The sequence below is a fragment of the Moschus berezovskii genome, chromosome Y (genome assembly GCF_049115385.1).
Source record: "Moschus berezovskii isolate FMDL1 chromosome Y, NW_MosBer_1.0, whole genome shotgun sequence".
Lineage (NCBI taxonomy): Eukaryota > Metazoa > Chordata > Mammalia > Artiodactyla > Moschidae > Moschus > Moschus berezovskii.
The window spans coordinates 74,398,284-74,404,152 of NC_142489.1; the positions used below are offsets into that span (position 1 = coordinate 74,398,284).

A 5,869-nucleotide genomic window follows, 5' to 3' on the forward strand; every position below is an offset into this window, starting at 1 on the left:
TCATACAGTCTGCATCCACGGAAATGTGGCGAGTTCACTAGTAGCACGTTGAAGTCAGACAATGCCATTCTACTCTTTAGGCTAGCTTTGTTCTTCCAGCACATTTACCTCTAGCATCTAGAGGCTCCTTGACCTAAAGCAGTTTATGAACCACCCCCAGATGTCAGTTATGATGAGCAACCAGGATGAAGAGATGCTTCACTACATGACCAACTTGGAGGTCAGGCAGGGGACCCCGCTAACTGTGGAGGGGAGATGACTGTGGAGGGGAGAGGGCATGGTTTATCCCTGAATACGGGAAAGGACAGCTCTTCTGTAAAGAGGTTTCATACCCACTCCCCCTACCCCCAACACTTTGTCCTGGCAGGTGGAGGAATTCAGGCATCCCACTCATCACTGCAAGATCACATTGTCCTTTCGGAGGAATAGGTATTTCCAGAATGAAGTGATTGTTAAGGAGTATCTCATTAACGTTCCTGGTAAGAGGCAGCTCCCTGGATTTGGGGAGTGGGGGCAGAAGAGTGTAGGTTGAGTGGGAAAGTGAGCTAGGTCTTTCTCCCATACTCCTTTTCCTGCAGGATACCAAGCCTCTCATTCCACTCCGATTCAGTGGTCCCAGGGGTTTGAACGTAAGGCATACAGCCTCAGGCACCACGACAGCAGCGTTAACTTCTTCAATTGGTTCTTTGACCACAACTTCACAGGATCTGGCCGGATTGCTGAGGTGGGGTCCCACGTGGCCACTGGGCCGAAATTGGTGATTTATGTTGGAGTTCTTGGCGGTGCACGGGAAGGCTCAGTGTCTGGCCAGCCCTGTGCCGACCTTGCTCATTTCCCTGGCAGATCATCATAAAGGATCTGTGGCCCAATCCTTTGCAGTACTGTGTGAGGAGGAAGGCTCCACCGCGAGAGGTAGCGGGAGGACGAGAGGTGAGGCGCCCAGGGGCTGAGCACTGGCATAAGGGTTGTCCAGGAACTTGGGTCGTTTATTTCACTTGTGGAGAAAGTGAGACTCTGTGGAATCCAGCGTGACACCGTGCACGGGGAAATCAGCAAGAGACAGCAAGTGTGGAGAACTGTAGTGAAAGACAGGTTCTAACCAGAGAAGCCTGAGGTAGATGAAGTGGCCTGGTCAGGCCAAAGTCACTCCAATTTATATCTGAGTCAGCTGCACACATCTCTGAACTGTCATTCCTTGGCCAACAAGTCCAGCCTCAGGCTTCTCTTAAATTGGGGTCCACCTACTATTCCTCATGAAGTCCCCTTTCCATCAGGTCTGTGAGTCTCCTTTGTACAAGGCTGTTCCCCCACTGACCCATCACTTGATTCCATTTTGGTCATCACGCTTTTTTTTTTTTTTTTTCCGTTGCATCTTTTTCACCTGCCACCCTCACTGTGAGAAACTGACCACTGTGAAGGATTATGGAGAATAGTTTTTTATTTATTTTAACTGGAGCATAATTACTTTATAATGCGGTGACCGGTTTGGCCGTACATTGGCCAACATGAATTACCCAGAGGTATACACGTGTCCCCCGAATGGTGAACCCACCACTCACCGCCCTCCCCTCCCTGTCTTTCTGGGTTGTCCCACAACATGACTTTAGTTGCCTTGCTTCACGCATTAAACTCACACTGGTCATCTATTGTTCAGAAGGTAATGTACATGTCTCAGGGCTGTTTTCTCACATTAACCCACCCTCCCCTTCTCACACTGAGTCCCATGTCTGTTCTTTATATGTCTGTGTCTTATTTGATGCCCTGCGTGTTGCATGTTCAGTATCACCTACATGGTGCTCAAATCCAGATATTTGTGTTAACATACAGTGTTTGTTTTTCTCTTTCTGACCCACTTCACTCCCTGTAATAGGCTCCACGTGCATTGCATCTCACTAGAACTGACTTTGATGCATTCCTTTTTAGAGCTGAGTCACAACACCATTGTGTATCGGTACCCCAACTTCCCTATCCCTTCATCTGCCGATGGAACATATAGGTTGCTTCCATGTCCTAGGTATTGTAATAGTTCTACGGGGAAGAATGGGGTACATGTCTTTTAGTATGTGCTTAGAGGACATGTAAAAATTCACAGACTCTGTCTCCTGGGAACTGACTTGAAAGAGTAAAGTTGTCTTTAGTGTTCTCAGAGAGGGTAGGTTTTCATATCTGTGTCTCTGTCTTTTTTGAAAGGAACCGCCGCTGCTCGACTTTGAGAAGTTTATGAGGCAGTGTCCCCCTTTCCCTAAAATAGAAAACCTAAGAAGCTGCTTCATGTGAAGATCAATGGCCAGCAGAGTTCTCTTGGACGGGAAAGTAGTGAAGAGTGGTCTGGTGGTGAAACGGATCGAGAGGGAGACACAAGTAAACCTGAAATAATGCCGAAGGACAAATAAAAAGCGTCAGCTGTATGCGTCTGCGTATTGTTTGGGGAGGGCCTCAGGACAAAAACTTCAGCTGCATGTAGGATTCTCAGTTTACCGTGTGGGAAGTACCAGTCCATGGAGAGTTGTAGAGGTGGTTAAGTCGTATGTGGGGGTTGTGTCAGGAGACACAGTTCTTCCTGTGGGGTGGGGCTTGGGGAGGATGGAGAAAGAAGATGAGGGGCCCATTAACTGTGGGTCTGGCAGTTTTACAAGGGAAATGTGGATGTCCACGCACAGGGTCTGGTGAACAAGGGCCAGAGAGTGAAAAGCTGGAACGCAATTTTGTTGGATGGTGGTGCCCCAGGTATCTTCTCTGTTGCACAGCATCAGACATTTTAAGAGTACAGAACAAGGAAAAAGCCTTAACATTCAACTCACTATGAAGCAAGAAGGCATTGCAAAGAACTTACAGACAAGAAAAGTTTAGGACAGGGTCCCCCAGTGCCTAATATTTCCTGCCAGTGCTTCAGTACCAGGGGTGGCTTTAGCTCTAACTTGTGCTGGAGTGAAGAGTGCAGAGATAGTCACAGGTCGGTGAGTAAAAGTGAACTGTGGATGGTTGACTTGCTGGTCAGTCTCTGGAAACTTGCCATGACTTGTGTCCCAGTCTCTTCAGGGCTTTCACTTAGGCCCTAGGGTCTAGGTGCTATTAGATTTGACTGCACACTTGGATGTGTTGTGTAAGGTTTTCTTCCACTGAATATCAATGTGTGTGAGACTTGGCGGGTTTCTGATGAATTCATGAGCATTCTGTCTCAGTCACCCTGAGCTGCATTTGCTTCCTGTTCCCTGGATGTGTTCATGTTTTCCTCTGTTTAGAATGAAGACCGGGCGTCTCCATTGTGTCTGCCCATGAATGTGAGTTGATGTTCCTTCCTGCGGGTCTGCCTTTGCCTCCTTCTTCTTTCGTGATGCACCCATGCTTGTGCTGTTAGGCACAGCTCTGCTGCCATAGCTCTCTGAGTTCTTACACTGCCCTGTTCAACACTCCTGCATTGTTTTGCTCGTATGCCCTCTTTTTTTTTATTTTTTTAATTTGTGTATCTTGTTAGATTGCATGTGAATTTGACCCTTTCTTTCACTCCTGGATCAAATGCTTCCAGCATCTTGAATTGTGACTTTTTTAAAGAGTTCCGTGATATCTGTGCTCAACAAGAAATGCGTTATCGCAGGAATAGTTAACAGTGACCCACATTTGGAAACAAGAATGCCTACACACTTAGAGTTATGCCCAACGGGCAAGAATATCACTCGCTGAAGTGAGAGTATTAGTTAGGATCACAGAGGGCAAAGATGTTGCAGGAATGCCTCTGTCAGGTAAGATTTAGGGTTGACTGGTTAAGTGTTCTAAAAAACACTAGTGCAGGATTGAAATACGTTGACTTTTACCCCCATCCATGTATTCTTGCGTTGACCATTACAGTTATGATGAAACTGACATTACCCATGCAGAATTTCTTCATGACTTTAAGTGAATTATCACCCAGGTGATAAGAATTGGGGCTTGCCTTTCTGTAAAGAGAAAGTTGTTAAAGAATTGTTGTCCTCAGTGACCCAGGGAAAAGGGGTGCATGATCAATTTCCAGTTCAAAACCCGTTGCTATTTCTGTGTTGTTTCTGGAAGTAAAGCGCAGGGAATGGAATCACGCCAACCTGATTGGCACTGTGAGCCGGTCCAAGGCGATAGGATTAGGGAACGCAGGCACACGTCACTCAACTGTCCACAGTGAGGACTTCCAACCCTGCCAGCCTCTTTGCATGTCAGTCCCCCTCATGAGCAAATCCCATTCACCTTCCAGGATATACCGTGGAAGTAGACGAGGACACTGACTTGATCAACTAGCGAGTGAAGCAGATAACTGGGACTAAAAAAGAGGGGTGCTTACCAAAGTCCATTATACTGCACAAGTCAGCCAAGAGTCGCGCATGTGTGCAAGTTTCTTTTCAGACTTAGGAGTGTGTGTGTATGTGTGCGTGCACACGCATGTGCGCTGGCAAAAATGGGTGTGTGAGCTCTCTGAACTGGCCTGGCTGGGGGATGGAAGAATGGACACTGGAAGCGTGAAAGAGCTTGTGTAAGGTACAAAGACCTTGGGGCATCAGAAGCACTGACGTGATGGAAAAAAGCCCAGGGATCTCTCCGACAGAGCAAGATGTAAGTGTAAACGTGGATCCCTGAGCAGAAAGGAGCGGCAGGAAAAACACACCCGGGGGCAGTCAGGGAGGATGTGAAGGGGCAGAGAACGAGAGTGGGCCAGATTCCCAGGCACAGAAGAGGGGCTACGCACAGCCCCTAGGACACCCGGCTACAGAGGGTTTTCTGTCCTCAAGTGCAGGAGCATTCTTTCCCTGACATGACCAGCCACGTGAACCCAGCTTGCCCTCTTCTGTAAGGCTTGCAAGACGGATGGCACTGTAGCATCAGCAGCTGCTACGTGCAGAGTTTGCCAGTTTGAAACATCACTCCATAAAAGGGTGTCTTAGGTTGATCCTCTCACCCCCTCCCAGTCCCACAGGCCTGGGCTGATGGGGTTAGCTGGCGTGTGTTCTCTCACCTGGAGGCTGGATGAGAACAGAACTAGTTTGAAAGGACCTCTGCACAATGAATGTTCAGGCTTCAATTCCTCTGGCACTGGTGAGTCATGGCTCTTAGCAGGACACTGTCCTTAGCATCTCTGTATTAAGAGATGCTTCATCTCTAAATCTCTCTACAGAGAGAATTCCATGTTTGTGTCACATTTTGACATGTGGGCAAAAGTGTTCTACGTGCAGCACGGAACTCGGTATTTCACATATGAATCCATGCATGAAGTTTTCATGAATGACATATGCAATTCTCTACATTTCACCTGTGAAAATCTCACCACAAACGTTCCAAAATGAAAATGGAATTCTCTACATTTTATATGAAAATATACGCACATACTATTTTCCTACGTGAAATTTGGAATTCTGCGTATTTCACATACGAAAAACTGGGTGCTGAGTTTTCCACATGAAATCCGGAGTTTTGTCTATTTCACTTATGAACATCAGGCCACTGATTTTAATACACAAAATGTGGAATTTTGATGATTTCATATATGTAATTCGGGGCACTGATTTTCCTCTGTTGAGGACGGATTTCCCTGTATTTCACATAAGAAAATCTTGGCAGAGACTTACTCCATGAGATACTGAACTTTTTATATTTCATTTAGGAAACTCTGAGCCATGATTTTCCTACATGAAATACGGATTTCTCCGCTTTCGCATTTGAAACTCTAGGCACAGATCTTTCCCCCATGAAATATGAAATTCTTGTATTGCACACTGAATTGGGAATAAACAAGGTAACATGAAATATGGAATTTTTCATATTTCTTATTTGAAAATCTGTGTGCTGACTTTCCTTCACGAAGTACAGAATGCCGTATATTTAACAATTGAAAGACTTGGCATCAATT

At 46.3% G+C, this 5,869-nt stretch overlaps 1 pseudogene; it reads left to right on the top strand.

Annotated features, from left to right (window-relative positions):
• The window catches only part of LOC148773163 (testis-specific Y-encoded protein 3-like), a 400,952-nt pseudogene extending 399,920 nt beyond the window's left edge, over positions 1-1,032 (top strand).
• Positions 1,033-5,869: the final 4,837 nt, after the last annotated feature.